The sequence below is a fragment of the Cupressus sempervirens genome, chromosome 7 (assembly GCF_028749045.1).
Source record: "Cupressus sempervirens isolate cs-2001-9-10 chromosome 7, ASM2874904v1, whole genome shotgun sequence".
Lineage (NCBI taxonomy): Eukaryota > Viridiplantae > Streptophyta > Pinopsida > Cupressales > Cupressaceae > Cupressus > Cupressus sempervirens.
This window is the reverse complement of record NC_143124.1, coordinates 393616854-393640823: the sequence shown is the minus strand read 5'-3', so window position 1 is coordinate 393640823 and position 23970 is coordinate 393616854. Positions and strand designations below refer to the sequence as shown.

Sequence of the window (23970 nt, the reverse complement as noted above, 5' to 3'; positions counted from 1 at the left end):
CATTTTCAACAATGTTGCCTCCTATAGCGTTTCTCTTCTCTGCCACTGCAGCAGATTCATTCCCAACTCTATTCTTAAATATCTTAAACTTCTCAAAAGCTTCAGATTTCTCTTTAATAAATGCTACCCATATCATTCTAGTAAAGTCATCAATGAAAATAATAAAATACCTTTCACCATAGAATCCTCTTGTTCTTGAAGGACCACTCAAGTTTGTGTGAATGATTTCCAACTTCTCTGTGGTAGTGAAATTCTTGTTAGGGAAAGATACATTCTTTTGCTTAGCCAAAATACATTCTTTACAAACAACATTAGTAGGCTTTGTTATCTTAGGAAAGTCTCTAAGTGCAAATGTGCTACTGAATTTTACAATATTATTAAAGTTTATATGACAAAATATCCTATGCCATAACCAAGTGTTATCAACTTTTGCAACCAAACATGCCATTTCAGTAGGATTCAATTGAAATACATTACCTCTATTTCAAGTTCCAATTCTAATCATCTTACCCTCGTTATCCTTGATAATGCAGGTCTTCTTTGTGAATTACAATTGATATCCCTTGTCCACCAACTATCTAATATTCAAAAAATTATGCTTCAATTCATCAACAAAATAAACATTGTTAGTGTTAGTCCTTCCATCTAAAGTAATGGATCCAATCCCTATAATATGATAGGCTACATTGTTACCAACCCTAACAATACCTCCATTACAGTTCCTAAACTTAAAAAACTTATCCATATCACTAGTCATGTGATGTGAACAACCACTATCAATTATCTAATCAAATTTCTTTTCAACTTGGGAAATTAGAGCTCTTTCTTCTCTAATTTCTTTATCAAGATTGTCTTCCTTACTAGCCACAAATCCTAATTCATCATCAATTTAAGTTTGACCTATCTAATCTGATTCTTCATCTTCATTAGCATACAAGAAATTTCTATCTTTTTTAGGTTTGAAATTTTCCTTATAATTTTTCTCTCTTTTAGGACATTTAGATGCATAATTAAAAAATTCATAACAAATACAACATTTAAATATTTTCTTACCATATTTTTCTCTTCTTACAGAAGGGATATACCTTCCTCAATCTTCTTATCTTCATCAGATCTATTGCTACTAGAAAAATCTCCTCGTGTGCTTTCACTCTTTGTCAAACTTGGCAAAACATTAAGTGCACTGAAAGTTTTTTCCACTCTTGCTAGATCTCCAAACTATCCTAGATCTACTTTTATTGCTTCCAATCTACCAAGCAATATTTCCTTGGTGGAATCCTTAGTGCAGGGTATAAGTAGCTGAAACATTAGAGCCACTTTCTTGAATGGTGGTGTCAAACCTTTCAAGATCTTCCATATAACCACATCTTCTTCCTTGGTTCCACCATGAATCTTGATTCCTACAAAAAATTATAATATCCTACCAATATAACTTCTTACATATTCATCTTCCATCATTTTAGCATCTTGAAATGCACATATCTAATTTTGTAAAATAATTCGCTTTGCATGTAAATCACATTCAAAAGTAGATTCTAATGCTTTCTAAATTTCATGAGATGTTTGAAATGGATTAACTTGACTATATTCATTCTCAAGAAGAGTTGGAAATAATTCTTTCCTGGCTCTCATGTTACACATGAACATATCTCTTTCTGCCTCACTATATTCTTTGAGCTTCTCTTCTTCAACAATTTTCTTGCTAACTTTTGTCAAAAACCAATAACTCAAACTCATGAACAATTGATGAGTCTTCATCTTCTCCTTCCAAATTTCATAGTTGGCCCCATAAAATCTAGGACTATCCTTTCTGAAAAGATTCACCGTCAATCTCCCAAAGTTGTTAAGTTTATCCTTCAAGGATCTGATGCTTTGATACCAGTTGTTAGAATATATAGTCCAATAATAGAACTGTAGGAGGGGAGGGTGGGGGAGAATCAATTATCCAACTAATATAATAGTTATCAACCTTATTAATCTTTAACCATATGAGCAATATAATCAAAAACCACAAAAAGATACTAATACAAAATTACCATAGATATGTTATCTAGGGAAACCCTTGATCAGAGGGAAAACCCTAGTGGGGATGGTACACATAAGATGATGTATTAATATAAATATTCCTTGTTAGAGGATGGACCCTATTAGGGGTCTATGAATACATTTAGTACATATTAGTCCTTGTTAGGAGATTCCAACCCTATTAGAAGTTGTGGAAGATAGTTGGACCAACTGCCCAAACAACTTCAAGGTTAAGACCAATGAACCCACTCTCTAAATGATCTATTTATTATTCATTGTAGAATAATAGAATAATAGAATTCACAAGTGGTTTGTATAACATTATTTATCACCAATCTTTAAAGTTACTACTGTCAAGAATAAGACATAATAGGGAGACATGAATCTTCAACGAAGAATTGGAAAACACCTCCCAACCTTGTTGTAGAAAAATTTTCACATACCTTTCTAACTATATTGAATCTCTTTTTAGATTCAATAGTTCCCCAAAAAAGTCTCCATTTTGTTGGCTCCTAAATTGACAGGTTTTGAATAACCCAATGATAGGAACAAATACATTTGGCGGAAGCTAATTCTCATGTTCAACATACCTATTCAGACATTAGGGTCAACTATAAGGCTATACTCATTCTTCTTCTTTAGGATTTGTAGAGTCTAGGTGGGTGAACCTTAGATTTATTCATATGGCACTAATTTCAAAGCATATAATTAGAATTTGTACAAAGTAGATACAACCTCTATTTCTCATGTACTTGTGCAATGACAAAGGTATGTAGTAGCAATTTGCAAAACCTATGAAATCCAAAAGATGACCGAGGGCATTCTTTCAACTAGTACACATAAAGGGAAAAGGACAATTCATTTAAGCTTGATATCAACAAAATCCAAATATGCAACAACAAGAGCATGTTGATCCTATAACTGATTAGTGCCTTATCTATTGGGTAATTCCACAAATTAGTAAGACACATCCTTGGAAATGATTGATACATCTCATATATCAAGACTCCAGATCTATCCTATCACTTTGTAAATCAAACATCAGTGTTCAGAAAAACCCTCATACTCATACAATATCCATCTCATGAAACCTGCAAACCTGTCAAGATAAGTAAGCATTTACTTGGTTCTTTGTTTCAATAGAAATACCTAACAAGAAATAAAACTTTAAGGGGAAACAAATGGGTTTAAGCTCTTTGTTCATAAACCACAAAATATTGTAGACAACAGAGATAGGAGACAAGAATTAGAATGAAAGTAAAAAGTTTGTTGTTCCTTGTATTCATTTCTTTGAAACAATACATTCAAGATGCATGCAGATAACTCATAAAAACTACTCAATAGACCAAAACTACCTATATTAAATTTATTACTACTATTTATATACAAAGATTAAATTTTGGTCTTAAATAGTGGGATCACAGATAGAGCTCTGCTCAATAGTATGGACAAACAACCAGCCATTAACCCCCTACTCCAAATCTTACAAATCCTTAAATAGAGAAGGATTGCAACATGCTATAGATGGGAGGACACACATCAAAATCTTACTAAACAACAAATAAAAAGATATTTCTATAATGTTATATTAAAAACATTCTCTATATTTGGACAAAACTAGGGAAGTAGTTACCAAGTTGGCAGGAGTCTTCAACTTAATTTTGTTTGTCTTCTACTACCTTTAATCATTTAGATCTTCAACTACTTCTTGCCAAAAGAGCCTTAATCTCTCCAACTACTTCTAAAACAATTATTTCCCTCTTGGTGGGCTGCTCAGTGCATCTAATTTAATCTAAGTCTCTTACTACCTTACTCCACCTAAAAATTAGATCTCCAATCATTTCTATGTAGATTAAGCATCAATGCTCATCCTTCTTGGCTCTATTTCCTCTTTCATCATTTAATTTCTCCCACAAGGAAAAAACTTTAACCTCTAATGTCTGAGCCTTAAAACTAATTCTTTTTGACACCTTAGTCAAACCTATAGTTGACCACCCAGTGAGAGCCACATGTCACCATATGATAGGCTAGAATCATCACCCTATTTTTCTAACAACCATCTTAAGCATGTGATGATGCACTTCATTCCATTCACCACTTCACAATCCCATTTCTTTATTAACAATGTTGATCTACAAGAAAGAGAATCCTTCATTCAAGCTTTTATCGCAACCTCACAACTGCTCACTATTCCCTTATACTAACTGTAGTGAAGTAGCAATGACTATAGACTAACCATGATCATGGCTTTGCCATGGTTTATCCTTTTTCTTTATCCCTAGCTGCGACCATGCGAAATGGGCTATCCTTAGCTATTTTTTGCTTTCACTACCCTTTTTCTCCATTGCTATATCAAACTTGTGATGTTGTGCTTACTCTTGTCCACTACTTTGCAACCCTATTTCTTCATTGACTGCATTGCTTTACTAAAGTGCAACCTCTTCATTCTATGCATTATCATTGCTTTGTAGTTGTCTATCACTTCAGTTCACTTACTATAGTAATCCAACAATGAATATCAAACTCATTACTTCGCATCTACACTACTATATATAACTTAACATTCCTTTTACTTGTGATGCTATGATGCCTCAAATATTAACTGTGTTGCCTCTTTGCAACTGCCAAATACAAATATTTTCTAAATCATGCGACATTGCACTTACTATTTTGACTAACTGCCATTTTACTTTGCAACTTTGCAAGTAAAGACCCTAGCTACAAATAAAACCTTGTGATGTTGCACTAACCCTTAACTGAACTATTTTAATTACATTTCACAACCTCACAACTTAATATTTTAACTCATATCTTAACCTTGCAAGAGTGTGATTACAAGCTTTCCCCATTTCCCTATGTTGATAGTGACTTTTTTTGTGGCAAATCTTCACCAATTGGCTTATTCTGTATCATTGAGAAATCATAATTTGGCAAATAAAACCTACATATGGGGTCAACCACATCGCTGAGATATTAAATAATTTGGGTCCAAATCCCATGCTAATTGCTCATTAGTTTACACATAAATGGTCCCAAATCTCGGTTCAATCACCAATGTAATCTACATTTAGAATATAGTTATTTTAAAAAAAATTCTAGCCTTTCCCTAATGTTTTCTTATTGGAAAATGGTATTTCACCCTTAAAATAAAATAATATTTGCTCTTGGGTTGAGCATCGACTACAATTTTACTAACATGTGTCTCCAACTACCCCCGTTTAGCCAACTATTTTGGTCTGTAAAACACATGTCCTAATTTTGGGAACATTTAGACTTTATGTTATAGCATCTAAAATTAGGCCTGAAATATATCTAAAGCCATTGATCTATATTACATCGATGGTCCGAATTAATTCCTTTCACCAATAAAATGATAACATTAAAAGTGATGACGACCAAGTTGGTAATAAAAAAGGACACATTATTAATTGAATCTTAATGGATTGGCATACTACAAGTACACTAAACAATGTACACTTGGCATGTGGGCCATAGACCACTTGTGACTCTATAAATTCGCCAAAAAATTAAATAATCTCTTTGGAAATTGACATATTAACCAACTATATTAATATTTTGTGTTATATGAAATAATTAATTTGCCTCTTACATTACTAAAATGTTTGACCAACAAAAAAAATTGCCTACATTTATTTTCATACCAAAAGGAATAAAATTAACTTGCCGTAGTTTTTATTAAATTTTGATACAAAAAGGAAAGTTTCACCAATAGAAAATAAATTCCTCCCTTGCCTCAAATGAAAAATTTTCCCTTGATTAGAAATTTTTCTTACATATTTAATGTTGAATTTGCTAGCATTTTATATATTTTTCTCAGGAGGGGTTTTTTAAAGTTATCCTTGTATGTTGACCTCTACTTAATCATAACCTCTTGTGAAGATGCGATGGTTTAGATTTTAACTACATGATTCTTGATCACTTCTTCAAAACTTAAACTTTCTTAACTACACTTTTGTCTCTGATGTTGTGGTAGCCATCTTTTACTGTACCATTCTCTTTATTTGCTATCTTGCAACCTCAAATCTTAACCCCAACTTTAACCTCATGAAGATGTGATCAAAGCATTTTGCTACTTTTTTACTCTCACTAGAGGTTGACCTTAACTCTCTATGATGTTGTGACCATTTAGACCTTAACTATCTGAATTATCTTTCACAAATTCAAAACTTAAGTTTCACTTCAACTTAAACCCTTGCGATGGTGTGATGGTCATTTCTTTGAACTGTTAGATTCTCTTCATAGTTTTGTAACTCAAAAGTGTTCCTCTTGGCTTAACCATATGATGCTATGATGGTTGTTAACCTGACCATTTTCTCATTTATCACTACTTCACAACTTGAAAAATATTCAATGCTTTCTAGGCTCAACATTGTGATAATTGTTAGAAGCTAACTATTTCCTTTCAATCGCAACCCTACAACTTGAAAATCTAACTCAACACTTAACCTTATGAAGTTGTGACTACAAGCTTTTGTTACTTTTCCACCTTAACATTGGGTTATTCTTAACCACATGCAAGGATACAAAAACCTTGAACTTGACTACTACTACTACCTTTTGCAACTTCACAACTTGGGACATAGATCTTATATAACTACTTTTCAATGGAGGGATAACTATTTAATCTTATCTACTTTTATCGACAAGACAACTCCTTCAAAAATTTGAACATTAACTGGCCTCTGGACCCTGCAAAGATGCGATGAAGGATTTTTGCTACTTTGCCACTTCAACCATGGGTTAACCTTAACCATGCACGGGGTTGCAATAACCTAAAATTTAACTATCATGTTATTCCCTTCACACCATCAGAACTTGAATTTTTTAAAGCTAGAATTGATCCATGATCATGTAATTGATAGTGAGTCACTCCTTTTCAACATGATCTTGAATGATAGCACTAACCTCTGATGCCCCGATGACTATTATATTGACTGTTTCACATCCTAGCATCCCTTATAATAGTTAGTGATAAAAAAGGAGCAATCTTGTAATTGAAACACTTTCAAAACATCACAACCTAAAACCTTTTAGAGACACAACTCATAATATATGAAAATAATAAAAAAGACCTAGGGATATCAACATAAAGCAAGGTTTTTCATATATCCCTATTTTATTTGCATGTCAATTATGAGAAATTTTAACAAAACATAGGACATGACTTCCCTAGGTTTTTCTCATTAGGGAAAACATATTTCCAAAAACCTTAAGCAATTTGAACACACAATCTTCCTAATTTTCACAAGATTTCACAAAAAATTTGCTAGGCAAAAAATTAGGCCATTAGTGGCTCTATCTAGGGATGATGGATAAATTGTATCCATATAAGAATTTTGAATTTATGGAAGAAGCAGACCACACCAAAAAATCTCTCAAACAACTTTGTTTAAAGCAAGAAAACTACTCCTCAGTTGTATAAATGATGGGCCCAGGCCATTGAATTTCAACAAAACTTCTTAGCTCTATTATAGACCTAATTTTCATTTGCACTTTCATGAGGTAAATTGAAACTATTACTTCCATTAGTTCCACCAATCAATTTAGCACTCTGAATCAATTCACTTGGTAAAACAAAACCTACATCTTCATGTTCATAGTGGATATACAAACTAGGAGCCATTTCAACAAAATGCTCATTATGAACATATGGATCAACATGCTCAAATATATGAGAATCAAACTTAAACTCCTCTTCATTAGATTAATCATGCATGCTATCAACCTCGAATATCAAAGTTTCATATTCAACTTGGGGAAAAATATAGCACATACCTTGAAATTGTGTATCTTCATGTACAACTGACTGGTATTCAAATGAGAAATCAAATTTATAACCACAAATGTCATCCATGTTAATGTTTAAAACTAATCTAGGGTTACCAAATGATTCTTCACAATCAAAAAATAGATTAGCAATTGTACTAGAGCATTTATCATAAAATTCATTGCAAGGTGCAAGCTGATTTTCAACAAAAACTTCATCTAACATCTCAAATCAACTTCACAATATGCAACATCAACATCACAATCACTGTCACACCTAAAAGAAGAACAATTTGATCTCTTACAACAATAAGACAATGTATCATCATCAAGATCAGTATCAACCTATCATGCCCAAAATTTTAGCAAACACAACCAATTTTTTTTTTATAAAGGTGAACTAATTATAGTATGTATAGATCTAGTCTTGATATGACATTCTATCCAACTGTGGAGTGTCTAGTCAAAAATTCAGGTTCCGTCAAGGATGGTAGAAGATATTAAATCGATTATAGATTTAGCTACCATTTTAATTTTCACTACAAATATTAGTTACAACCTTTATTTATTAATATTGTAATATCTCCAATACTAAACCTAAATGCTTCCTAGCCTAGAATCTCCACTAGTCTCTAGTCATGATTCAATCGACTTCTTTTCGCACATCTAACTAAATGGATGATCCCTAGAATCTAGGGATTACAACTTCATGTCCTAAATATACATCATCATGAATTATCAAGATCCATCCATTAGTATATCTTTTTCCTGTGTTCTAACTAACATATTACTTATAGTAGTGTTATGTCCATTGATCATAGTTTGCAGAGGGGTTCATTATCATGACTTAACAACATATAAACACACACACACACATATATATATATCAGTAATACTAAATCATTATAACATTCATATAACAATTCTTATCTAGGATATACAATATATCTTAACATACTTAAAAATAAATTTTCTATAATACTAACCATGATTCTAACTTCCCTTTTTAGTTAATACTAGGTTTATCCACAATTTAAGTTTGTAACAATCAGTTCACTGAACCACCATTCTATCTTATTTGTGGATTGTCTAAAGTATTCATTTCACTATTAAATTCTGAACCCCCTTACAATATTATTTGTCACATTAAATTAGTAAAAGAACCTACATAATAATTTAAATCCTATATAAATATTTAATTTCAACTTAATTATTTAAATCGACACACTAAGTTATACCTTAATAACCATATTCCTTCTTAAATCCACACAACCTACTCACCTCCTAACCCTTTAGTTATATAATTATCTAGTCTAATTAAAATTAAAATTAAGATTATTAAATTTCTAATTCCCATCTCCACAACTCTATGCATACATAAAATTAAATCTACCCATTTTCCATCTAACATTAACCTACCGTAAACTTACCAATAACTAATTCACAACTTGCCTAAATATTAATATAATTTGTTAACCCATGCATAAATGAAAGGACTCTAAACATCCCATGCATAAAATTGTATCTAACATTACTCTTACATCATCTTCATGTATTAACTAACATTATCCTAACTTACGACATTACTTTTACTTCCTAAGACTATACTCCTCTTACCACTAATACTTGTCATATTGCATCTAACCCTTAAATATTCACACTATAATATAATGACTTTAATCCCTTAACTAGGCGTCAAGACATCCTATTCCTACTTGTCACCCCCTAGCACCTATCCCAAAAAACATCACTTTTTACTCTAGCACCTATCAAATTAGGCACTATGAACAAGGGAGGCCACCTTTCTCCTTAATCCAAGGGTGGGCTTGACTATGGAAGGTGTCTTCTAAATTGAGTCAGTAAATATGCCATGATTTATATGTTAGACACATTTTCCAAGATCCTTGGCATCTAAGTGGGAAGGTTGACCAAGATTTGCACCTAGGAAAGTTCCTAAGACAAGGTAAAAGCTTTTTGACTTTTTCTCAGAGCTATGACAAAGTTTAATACAGATTAATCATTTATTTTTTAAAGGCATGTAATGCCTAGGAAAGGCTCCCAAAGGAGGCACTCTTTAACAAGGAAGCTACCATGCATTTGGGTGTGGGCAGTGCCTTAACAAAGACAAGGGTCCACATGTCCCTTTTTACCATTAAATGATGCATTTAGTCTTATTTGTAATTTTTGACATATACCCATTTCTAAAACCTAGCGCCAAGTAAATCTACCTAGGGTTATTTCAATGGGGACTCCCTCCCACATGGGAGATGCAGATGTTATGGGTTATTACCAAGCTCATATCACCCTTAGGAAGGGTTTCCAAGAGTAAATACAGTTTTTTAAAGGATAGGACATGTAGGCACTTTCCCACCTAGGTTAGGTTGTATATATATATATATGTATATATATATGTATATATATATATGTATATATATATGTATGTATATATATATATATGTATATATATATGTATATATATATATATGCATATATATATATATATATATATATATATATATATATATATATATATATATATATATATATATATATATATATATATATATATATATATATATATATATATATATATATATATATATATATATATATATATATATATATATATCTATATATGTATATATATATTAGGCAATAGGAACCATGTACTAATATAATTATTACATACATCTCTTCTTAAGTATTGATTTTATTATTGTTTTATTATAGATTGTGACATACTGACATTCTCATAACATTCCTTCAAATCTTATATTCAAATTCTTATTTGATGTATCCATTTAGTTGATAGGACATGGTACTAGAGTTGATATTATGAATATTTTATTATTTGTAATCTTGGGGAAGAAATTATTCCTCTCCTCATACATTTTCTAGAGGCTTAATATGCACCTACAAGCTTGTCCCATTATTGTTTTGCACTATGAATTCATTCTCAAGCTATTTTCCTTACATTCCTACCATGGTATTGAGCATGTTAATGATGTGATAGTGTTATCAAACCTAGGGATTTATTAAATCTTGATAACTAAATGCTCTAATTCTCAACACATAATTTGAACTATCAAAGTATATCAACTTTCTTCCGTTTCATAACATATAATTTTACAAAGCAATCATCAATATTGAACTAATTACTTTATTGAAAACATCTACATCTTCAACCATGATAGGAATACAATTTAGTCTTCTCATTCTATAAATCAACTGGGAAAGTTCTAAAACATAATTCACATTGATTTCAATGGAGATTAACTACTATTGAATAGTTCCCTAAAATAATTTCATGTACATCTCCAATATTATCCATATGGAAGTTTTCAACTTGCAACCTCACTACATCCAAGTGCATACTAATGAAAATTAATGCAATAATTACATATGATGCCTTCAATAATCCATCATCACTATCATGCAATCATGTATTAAAAACAACATGAACAAGATGGGGAATCCTCCATCACAAGTGAAATGCACAATGACTAGTTTTCTCTTTCAAGCAACAATCTACATGTTGATCATTCCAATCCTTTATCCATTGCTCCATGGAACTCAGATATGCAAATGCCTCACAACAAACAACAAGGACCATGGGTGCTCTCCACCCAAACATAGGCCTCCAAAGAGACCACCCCTGTACTAGGGGGAAACAAGGCTCAATCCAAGATTCACATACACACTTGCAAGAACATATAACTTACATCTCAAAGCTTGAACAAACCCATCCCAAGGATAAATCACAATGGTTTTCAATGAAACCATAAACATTGGGTGAAGGTGTGCTTTCCAAATGGAGATTTGCCATATCAAACAATACTTGCAATAAATAAATTTCATGCCCTTTTGGGGCTTCCACCATATAACAGTTTCATGCCCTTTCATAGCTTCCACCATATAACAATTTCATGCCCTTTTGGGGCTTTCACAACGTCCTCCCTACACACTAACATCAGCTGTAGCTCTCTTGGAGCCCATACTCCACTAAAACTTCCTTTATACATCATACTTCCCTTATCACCCCAGCAAGATATGAATGATTATGGCATACAATGGAGCCCATACTCCAAGGTTCTCAATACATTTTCAAGCCCAACTAACCCCTTCACCCTGGACTTCTCTTCCCTTCCCAAAGGGTGAGTGAATCCCTCACACCCATAACAACACTCATGCACAAAATCATGGAAGTTTTTAAAAAAAAAAAGCAAGAAAACAATGGAAATCCAATCTTCATATTCATCACAACACAACACAACATGATACACGATATTACCACACATTTCCCTTACAATGGCATTCTTCCTACCTACATTCTCATGAATGCAATACCAAGATTCATCTTTCAAATGGAAGAAAACTATCTACATGGTAGGAACACCAACTTTGAATTCCTTGCAAAATGGAAATGAAAAGTTGTAATATACTTGTGGCGTACATGGTCAGTTTCATAAATAATCTCACTACAATAAATCTATTTACCAACAATATACATACATACACAAACAACAAAGATGTGTGGTATCTTTAATTTTATTGTTTTCTTCTTGATCATAATTTTTTTTTCCCTTCTCATTAAAATGAATGAAAATTTATTAAATTTAAATTTAAAAAATCTTAGACACAAACAAATTATACATAATTCACAACAATCAAATTATCAAATATGTATCAAAGAAAAAATATATAAGTACAAACAATCAAAATATATAGTTTCTTTTATTTTTGTGTTTGTTTCTTTATGATTATATATAATTTTATTTTTTTTCTCATTAAATTAACTAAAAAAATTTATTAAATGAAAATAAACAAAATATAAACAAAACTGTAGATAATTCACACCAAACAAAGCATAGCTTGGAATATCTCTCAAAAAAATGTGTACGACTATCAACTGAGTATAACCCCACCCAAAAAAACAGAGAAAACGATTTAAAGACACTCTTTTCAATGTGTATTCACTTCACTGATTTTTTAATTATATTTAATTTTCGTCCGGCAATCAAGGATAAGAATAGCACACGTTTTATTGACTTAAGGCCAAGTTGTGATTTAATCAAAGAAGTCTACGTGAATATATTAATATTTCGTTTCCTAAATTTCAAAAAGTGATGACCATGTTTGTCACCAATTCAATACTGGCAAATAGCAGCACCCATCAATTTTGAAGTTTGCTAAATTTCAATTCTCGTGCCGAAAATTTAAACTACTATATATTACCATTCACATGCTTACTTTTTTTACAAGGCAAACTATAATACCTTGCTTTTCTGTTTCCAACTGGAGATCTTCTTGTCAGAATCTCTTCTATTTGCCAGGCTTCTTAGCATGTTGTCTTTTCTTCTTGGCGACCTCACTGCCTTTGCAGCTTATTATTATTTTTAAACACACTACATTATATCAGATTGGAGATGCTCCAAGAGTGCACACTGAACTATAGACCTTGCATCTGATTGCCAATGTCTACTCTTAACTTGTTACTGAGATTAGTGTGCGATTTCTCAGATGTGTACCCACATTCTGTAGTATAGTTGCAAAGCATTGTCAACTGCATTTTTGTTTGTGGTTTTTGCGGATTTTTCAGTAAAAACCCATTATTTGCTTTCTGAGGATTTTATAAGTACAACACAGGAAGAAATTAAAATATTTAGTAGAAGATTTTTTATAATAATAACTAAAAACCCCCAATATAAGCTAGAGGGAAGAGCATATCAGCAGAAATCTAGGTGCTTTGCCCTGCCACGCTTATACAAACACCCAGAAAATAGTACATGACTGAGAATTTGAAAGGATAAAAGAACACAGAACCCATAACCAAACATCACAAGAATCAACTAGTTTCAACTGGTTCACAAAAGCCAAAAATAAATAAATAAATAGTAAGAAATGGTTCAAAAAGAAAAGAAAAACTATATTCAAAATCGTACTCCAGATCACACAGAAAAAAACCGGAAAAGTTTAACATATAACTGAAACTGACTTACTTAATCCTTTAGGAAAAACATTGCATTCATCTATAAATGCATTCAAACCTGAAAAAAATGGGCTACCTGAACTCAAATAAAGATACACTTTTTCTCTAAAGCGCAGAGCTTCCACTAATTTCCCTCTGTTTCTTTTTTGCCCGTTTGCTGAGGGGAAGCTAAAGTTTTTTTTGTTTTACTGTGATTTGATTAGGGTTTATGGGAAGTTCTGGCTTTTTAATCTTAGAGAGAGATATGGAACGCTAAGAATATATGTTTTGATTTTGAGAATATATATTAAGTGATATACTGAATACCACCAACAACTCTAAGCTGAGGTTAACATTCTTCAAAAAGGGCGTTACATTGAAGAATGAAATAGTAAAAAAGTGATAAATTTTTCATTGAAATGATTAAAACTTGGTAAGATATTCATATCACAAATACGTCTGAAGTTCAATTTCTCGTTTAAAAGTGAAATTCTAACTCTCACTATAAATCTTCCGTAATGATTGCAGTTGTTCTAAATAAAAGTAAAAGTTTTTTTTTAAAGCAATTCTTGATCTTTTATAAAGTAAATTTTAATGTATTTTCTAACATAAAATTTGTAGCAATTTCATTTTAATGCTCAAATGAATAAGATATTAATTAGTGATAAATTGAATCAGTTACAGCTATCCTGTAGCACAAATGTAACAAGCGTTATGCTTGATGTTTGCAGAGTACCCATTTCCATTTATAACATTTGATGCTGAAAAGACAGCTGCGAGAACATATGCTTACATTGTTGTTAGAGGAGGTGCAACACGATGTCCTCTGGCTGCAACTCTCTCACAACATTAGAGTGTTCGATTATTAGAAAGGGGAGATTCACCCTATGGAAATCCCGACACTGCAGACATAAAGGCGATGTTAAAGGTTATCGCAGATCCCAGTGGATTCCCTTATGTTACTGAGAGATTTATCTCAGAAGATGGAGTGCAGTTGATAAGGGGAAGAGTTCTTGGAGGTGGAACCGCCATTAATGGTGGCTTCTACAGCTGGACAAGCACTGAATTCATTGAAAAGATGGAGTGGAATGAGAAACTCGTGAATAAATAGTATGAATGGGTAGAGGATGTTGTTGCCTTCAAACCAAACAAGCTACTTGGTTGGAATTCTGCTTTCCGTAATGCACTTTTGGAAGCTGGAGTGCTTCCTTATCATGGGTATACTCTGGATCATTTCGAGGGCACCAAGATTAGTGCTTTAACTTTCGACAACAATGGAAAGAGATACACATCTGCAGATCTTCTCAAATATGCAAATCCAAATAACATCGTAGTTCTTCTCAATGCCACAACCACCAAAGTGCTCCTCGATTCCTCATCAGGTATACTTAAAATTTATTGATTCTTTCTAGAATTGGGGATAAAAGTTAAGTAATTATAGACACATATATTAATTGATATGATTGGATATTATTTTAATATATGGAGAATATTGATATTGTTGCATGAATGTGCAGTAGGAAAACTGAAGGCTATTGGTGTAGAGTTCATGAATAGTACTGATGGTATTTTCTATCAAGTATTCACCAATCACTTATCATCTTCAAGTGAGGTAATTTTGTTGGCTCTCATGTTTAGTGGAATTGTCTCCTCTCAACTAATTGAAGAAGCGAATATTACTGTCTCTTGAGATTTAAAATATGTGGGGAAAGAGATTCAAGATCACCATGCACAACAATCATGATCAAGTCCCCTGAATCACTCGATATTGCTGAGGCACCAATAGTGAGTATATTGGAGAATTCACGAGTCTACATTCAGAATTTTAGTTGTTTCATACAAGAAAGTGTCACTGAATATCATTATCTATAAGGCATTTTTAGCAAGGTGGCTTTCCCTTTATCTAGGGGTGAGCTCAAACTTAGAAGTAAGAATCCACTAGAGATCCATTTTGTAAGATATAACTACTTTTCTCATGCTTCTGATGTAGAAGAATGTGTCCATGCTTTTAAGGTGATATATAAACTTTTCATGACACATTCTATTCAAGAATTTGCATTTAGGGGTAATGGAAATGATGAAATCCTTCAACTCATAGGCACAAAATTATCACAAAAACAACTAGATAATAAGGAATTAGAAAATTATTGTCGAGACTCGATAACAACATATAGAAATTATCATGGAGATTGTGAAGTTGATTCAGTAGTGGACAAAGACCTTCATGTGAAAGGAATTGATAGCCTAAGGGCCGTGGACAGTTCAATCTTTAGGGATAGTCCTCAAACCAATCCACAGGCCACTCTCATGATGCTTGGAAGGTACCATTTTTTTAAAGGTGTATTATTTTTCAATGATTGTAATATTATATTAGTGACAATTTTTCGATGTAATTTATGTGCAGATATGTGGGAGTCTATGTGCTTCAAGAGCGAATGAAGATTTGCGAATATTAGACCATTTTCCAAGTTTTGAAAAATTAAAATGTCATACATCTTGTATATCATTTTATCACCGTCAAGCTAAACAATATCATTTCTAATATGATAGAAGGCCAATTACAAAATATGTGTTAGATCTTAGTAGTAGATGGGGTGCATATACTTTATGCCTCACCCATTTGGTAGATTATAAAAACATATTTATTCAATAAGCATGAGATAATAGTTAATATTTAACAAGGCTTTATTTATTACAATGCCTTGCTAAGTGAGTGGGTTCTCCCAAGCTTGTGTTTTATTAAGAGGAGCACCGCCTTATAGTGTTGAGCTATGAATCCATACCTAAGAATTCTCAAACACAATTTATCATGCATTAAATGCTCCAACTCATTAATACTTATCCTTACACACACTTTGACCAATTTGAAAATTCAAATCTGTCAGCTCATAATTTGAATTCCTTCACAAACTATCAAACTCTATCGCTTGGTCAATACTATGTTCCTTGGCCTTGGTCATCAATAGGAAACTTGATCAATAATAACTATCTTGCTTGACATACTCTATCATTTTTATACTAACGTGATAGTATATTTTCTCGGCTTTTACTGTCACTCAATTGGCACTATATTTTCTCTGCTTCAACTATCACTTGGTCAACACTAGAAAAATTGAAATTCAACTATAAGTTCCTTAATCTTCTTCTTTGTTGTTTAGTTTAGCCTATGCATTTGGTCTTCCAATAATCATCGCTACTAGGCTTCAATTCAACTATCTTCTTGACTAAGTGTAATGATTAAACAATAGATTTCCCTGTGAATGTCCCAACTAATTAAGTATCCATTGCAGTTCCATATAACTCAACCTTTCCACTAGGTCTTCTTGTTATTTGTTCTTTTCAAATCCTCTTCATCAATCAAATGATATGGCACTCTACTTAGGTAGCCAGTATCTCACTAGTAAGGTTTAACATCAATGACAAACTAACAATTGTTCCAATTGTAGTTTCTAACAATATTGATGGGCAAAGAAACTTCATGTTTAATGGATTCTATTATATCAATTTGATGATTCTATATTATAGTCAAAATGAATTATTAACCTGATTTTCCTTAGTACAAACTAGCTACAATAATTATCTCATTAAAACTAACTAACGTAATTTTATTAATTATTTAGAGTAAATAATAAGAATATTATACTTTATAACATCCCCTGGCATTGTTATATTAATCCAAAAAAGTTTGTAATATTACATGTATTGAAAACAACTGAACTCTTCTAGTTACTGTTGATGATGTGCCTTCACCAAAAATCCTCGCATACTTAAGAAACACAACTAATTATATTAGTAGATCTTCTAACTATAAAACTTGAAACCATATACACAATATGAGAGAATGTAAAGTTTTCCCAACCTCCATGTACAATGACACTATTTCTCTTAAATTTTACATCATCTCTGATTGTGTCTAATGTGTCCTCTTATATTGTTTCACATAAGACAACTTTCCTCAAAAAGTCCACATATCCTATGAGAATGTTTAATGCCTCTTCAAATGCTTTCAAAACAATTTCTCCTCTAGTGTAAAAATTACCAACTAAATATTAATGTAACAAGTGCATCCACAAGATTGACCTCCCTCTTAACCTCATTATGGTTTTGACATTGTAGTGACAAAACACTTAGTCATCATCTAGCATAGTTGGTCATCATTACACCCGAGCTACTATTTAGGCTGAGTGCATAGTGAACAGAGTGAGCCAAGTGATCAATGTGAGCTAAGTGATCAGAGCATGCCAAGCATAAGTCTCGAGACAATACTTGCTAAGTGATATGACAATTAGTGTTGAGCACTAGTAGGTGTTGAGTAGTCAATATGTGCCAAGTCACTAAAGTGTCAAGAAAATAGTGTATGTCAAATAGTTAGTGCATGGTTTGTGATTTAGGAGCCCAAAAAACAACATGAGCTTAATTGAGGCCAAGCATCATAAGCCTATTGATGTCGAGTAACTAGTCAATGACATATATATTTGTAATGGCAGAAATTTTTATCTAAACCATTTTTGTCTCACATAATCTCAAATTTTTGATATGAAGAGATAAGGATCAAGTCATGTCAACATCCCTATGTAATACATGCAACCACTGAGGAAAAGGGAAGCATTAGGCAGAAATAGCAATCAACCAAAGTCATTGATTATTACCTAAGATCATATCCATGATGAATATTTCAAGAGGCTGACCCTTAGGGGGAGTAATGTGCTAAGGAGGATACAAAGGAGAGTATCTCATATGAAAGAAGCATGGAGAAGATGGATAATTGAATGAGCAACATAGTAGAATTAGTTAGGAATAGATCAGTTGTGAAGTTAAGTAGTGAAAGGTCAAAGAAGATATATTATATTAGGAGGATCAAGATATAAACAGTAAAGAGGAGATCTAACATCTAGCAAAAAGGTACTAACCGAAGGATTAGATACTGAATCATTTTAATAGGTGATATAGGGTAAATCACTTAACAAAGTAGTCCTAATAGTCTTTTGTAAATCTCCTAATAGAGTGCTTACTCAATTGTGAGTTTAAATCCTTTAGTCAAGGTGAGATCTAACATTCTTTGTAAGCCTTTAATAGGGAAAACCTCTCACAAAGTAGATCATAGATTATGATCAAAACTTTGTAGCCATAATTGGCCACACTTTATTGTTGTAGTAGTGAAGATTTGTGGGTGTCATCCCCACCCCAATTTTACTTTCTCCTTGGAGAGTTTTTGGGTAACCAAAATATTTTGTGTTATCTGTTGATTTGCTTTATGCTATGGATGTGATGCATGTTTACATATTTCAGCTTACATGTTAAGTTATGAGATGGATGATGGTGAAATGTTTTGGTGGTAAAATTTTTAAGTACTAATTCACCCCCTTCTCAGAACTTACTTTCCCATTGCTATTTCCAACAATTGGTATCGGGGCTTTGTTCTCTAGAAAATAACGTTTGATAGGTTCTGAGGAAAGATCTTGAAGATGGAAGTCCACAAATAGGGAAAGACTATTGAGAACCAAAAGATTGAAATATAGGTTGCCCTACATCAACTTAAGGAGGTAAGAGATGAATTGCAACATTCATTGAAAAGAAGAAAGGAATTGGCCATTCAACAAAATGACACTCAATATCAAGAAGAAGACATTATCAGATTGTTTTGGGACAATAACTCCAAATAATTTGATGCAACAATTGTAGAATTGGTGGAAAAGAATAATACCCTAAATGAAGAAGTCTTGAATCTGAAAAGGGAACAAGAAACTCAACAAGTTATGTTGTGTGAGATAAATGAACTGAAAAAGAAAGCTAAGTAAGACAAAGTCATGATTGAAGAAGATAAAAGCATATTGGCAAACAGGCTTGAGGAGAAGACACTAGATGTGCAAAAATTGGCAAACATGCAACTGGATACAATGAATCAGTTGATGATTGCAAATCAAGAATTGAACAAGAAAGACATTGAGAGTGCAACTATGAAATCATAGAATGACCCACTTCAAAAAGAATTGAAAGCAGAAAAGGAATTTATTGAAAGTTTCAATAAACCTGGTGGAGCCATAAAGTACTTTGAAAAGATGATAAACACATCAAGGACAAATGATGATACTGTTGGATTGGGATTTTCTACTATTGAGGAAGGAGAGTCATTCAAAAGTGGTGAACAAAGGAATAATAAGGGAAAGACCAACAAACACACTTGTCATCATTATGGAAAATTAAGTCATACAACAAATTTTTGTGAGAGTAACACTAGAAATCAAACCCCTAAGAAAAAAAATAGAGGATACTCCTATAAATACAAAAAGAAAGTACATCAGGCACATTAATGCAAGACAAAGACCATCAACACTCAAAAATTTGAAGGATAATTGTCAAAAGTATGGACATAAAGCATATGAATGTAGATCTAAATCTAAGTGGACATCAAAGAAGAAAACAAAGGTACATCATCATGGAAATTCTTATAATTGGGATTACAACACAAGGTACAATTTCCACTATTGTGAGAATATGGTCATGTCTTTGTAAATTTCATACGGACTCACTTTAGTGACAATTTCAAAAAAGTGGTTAAATGGAGAGATTGTATGCTTTAGTTGTCTTAAGGTAAAGGCAATGAATTGAGCAATGAATTTAACAAAGGCAAAGCAAAGGTAGATGTTGAAAAGATAAAGATGCAAATGGACAAGTCATGGAGAAAGAAGGAAGATTGCAGCACATCAAGCCAAGATGAGGTCACTTTATATCCAATGGATCAGGTGATCACACCACCCCCAACTAGGCAATCAATGGTATGTGTGGAACTAATAACTGAAATAATATGTTTTGCATCAGTTCCAAGCATTTGAGGAATGAAATGATTTATTAACATGAATTAAGATACAATGAAGTGGTTAGATGAAAGAGTTAATCTATCGATATGTTATATTTTATGTTCTTGCCAAGTATTGGAGAATTGTAGTTATTGTTGAGTTATGAAGGTATCATAGTCATTCCTGAACTTTGTATGTTAATTGAGTGTTTTTAAAATTCTTTAACAACCAAGCTTACATGTGTATATGCACTAAGCATATAATGCAAGGTTTTCAAGCTTATATAGTCATTTTTTTGAGTCATTTTCTCTTACTAGGGGATCGAAGTGCAAGAGGGAGAATTGAGAAAGAGATTTTAGTGTCTCCAAGTGAGATCCTATGGCAACACAAAACTATTTTATTGATTCAAAAGATATTTCACTTGTGCCAAGTTAAATTATTTCAAGTTTGCAAACCCTAGATAAGAAAAATGACATCAAGCTCTTCAGTGATAGAGAGAAAGGAAGGTAAAGAGGTTATGAATGTTCAATTAATTAGTAATGATGTGTAGGAACAATTGAATTTTAAAGATATACTTGAAATCACATATAAGGGAAACCTGTCAAGAGCCTTATCAAAGGTCCCACTAAAATTTTTGATGATTCACAATGTTAGGTGTTGTTATATGTGCTAATTATAAGGAAACTTAAGTGCAGAAACAACTTCCTACACTAATCTCATAAGGAAAGTATGATGCAAATCCTATTAAAATCTTCTACACTTACAGATTCAATATCATGTAAACAACAATATTGCAGCCAACCATGCATATAGAAAATAGACAAAGAAAGGAACACATAACACAAGGATTTGCCAGTGTGGAAAAACCTTTTGGTAAAACAACCCCACCCCTTCAGAACCTGCAAAATGTATTATCTTCAACATGAGGTTACAATACACTTGCAATGCAAGTTCAATATCAACAATAGAAGACTCTAGTAGCTACTCGTAGTACCAACAATACACCTTTTTCACATCACATCTCTTCACGACCCTAAAAATGCTTATAACATGCGCTTCACTTTAGGGCTACTCCCAAAAGGTAAATCGTATTAGGGTTTTACCACTATTGGGGTAGAGTGTACAGTACTCAAATATTTTAGTTGCCAGATGTCTTCACTTGTCATTGAATCTTCCTAACATAGCTCTTACATGTCATAGGAATCCGTCATAACCCTTTTAGTCATGATCTCCTTACACACAATTCAAGATGTCGACACATCAACATTATTTGCAAGAAATACATTTTACCAAACAAATAAAAAGAATAGGAATTATACAAGGTTGAGACCCTTATTCCTAGCATTCTCCCACTTGACAAACAGCTTGTAAGAGCAACAAGAACATAACAAGAACTAACCGCTATAGGCCGAAAGGCCCATAGACTCCGAACACCATCTGAACTTCTCAGTGCCCACTGGTTTTGTTAATGCATCTGTAACATTCTTCATAGTATCTACCTTTTCCAAATTTACCTTTCCATCTTCCACCATATCTCTCACAAAGTGATACTGCACATCAATGTGCTTCGTTCTGGCATGGAAAGTTGGATTCTTTGCAAGGCAAATAGCACTCTGACTGTCACACCAAATAGTAATCTATTCTACATCAACACCAACATCAGAACACAATCTCTTAAGCCAAATGGCTTCCTTACAAGCATGAGTAGGAGCCATGTACTTAGCTTCTGTAGTGGACGAAGTAACCACAAGTTATTGCTTGCTCATCCAACTGATGGCACCACCAAACATAGTGAACACATAAGCACTGGTGGATCTCCTACGGTCAATATCACCTGCCCAATTTGAATCCACAAACCCATGAATACAAACTGAATGTGAAGATCTAGAAGAGTTATCGTGATAACATATAGAGTAATCTGATGTACCCCTCAAATATCTGAATACTCGCTTAACTGCATCCCAATGTATCAGTCCAAGATTAGCCATAAATCAACTCAGGACTCCCACTGCTTGGGCAATGTCTGGTCTAGTATAGACCATAGCATACATAAGACTACCAACTACACTAGCATAAGGTACTCTACTCATGTCCTCCACCTCACTAGGAGATTTCGGACAATCATCTACATATAACTTTGTTCCCACAGGAATAGGAACACATAGTGGTCTACAATCTGCCATGTTGAACCTGTCCAACACAGAGTTCACATACTTACTCTGACTCAACCAAAGTTTTCGGTTAGACCTGTCTCTATTGATTTCCATACCCAAGATGTACCTAGCTGCCCCAAGATCTTTCATCTCAAACTATGCTGACAACTGAGATTTAAAATCAGAAATCATACCCTTACCCTTCCTAAACAGCAACATATCATCAACATATAATACAACAATAAGAAGGCGATCATTTTCAACTCTGAAATAAACACAATGATCTGATTTCGATCTTATAAATCCAATTGACAACACAAAGACATAAAACTTAAGGTACCACATCCTAGGAGATTGCTTCAAACCATATAGATATTTTTTTAATCTGCAAACAAAGGATTCTTTACCTTTAACAATGTAGTGCTCAGGTTGTGACATATAAATCTCTTCCTCCAAATCACCATGAAGGAAAGTTGTCTTCACATCCATCTGTTCTATCTCTAAATCATATGATGCAACAAGAGATAATAAAAATCTAATGGATGTCAACTTTGCAACAGGAGAGAATATTTCACCATAATCTATTCCCTCTACCTATGAATACCCCTTTGCAACTAATCTAGTTTTGTACCTTTCAACACTACCATCTGCACAGAATTTCTTCTTGAACACCCATTTACAACCAAAAGATTTTCTACCTTTAGGAAAAGGTACAAGGTCCCATGTTTTGTTTTTCTCTAATGAACCCATCTAATCATCCATAGCCTCAATCCAGGAACTTGCATCTTCCATGCCCAAAGCCTCTTTCACAGATCTAGGCTCATCAATGTTAGTAATCAAAGCAAAAGCACAACTGGAATCTAACATAGAATAACCAAACCTTTCTGGTTTCTTTCTTTCTCTCGTGGATCTCCTCAAGGGATGAGGTTGAGGTTTTTCTTCCTCTTCTTCTAAACTATTAGAGCTGCTAGAGCTCTCCTCATCATTAGACACAACATGGTCTCTCTGTTCAGTCTTCTCAGGGGTAGGAGGCAACTGAAAAATATCTTTTTCCTTTTCTTTTTCATCTGGTTGTAGCAAAATAGGAGAAGATGTTAGCTCTCTAAAAATAACATTTCTACTATACAACACCTTACTAGTCACAGGATCCCAAAGCTTGTATCCTTTCACACCAGCACTGTACTCGATGAAAATACATTTAACAGCTTTGTTTTCCAACTTAGATCTTTTCTCCATTGGA

At 33.0% G+C, this 23970-nt stretch overlaps 1 pseudogene; it reads left to right on the top strand.

Moving 5' to 3' along the window:
* The window catches only part of LOC149547176 ((R)-mandelonitrile lyase-like), a 48530-nt pseudogene extending 32294 nt beyond the window's left edge, over nt 1-16236 (top strand).
* Nucleotides 16237-23970: the final 7734 nt, after the last annotated feature.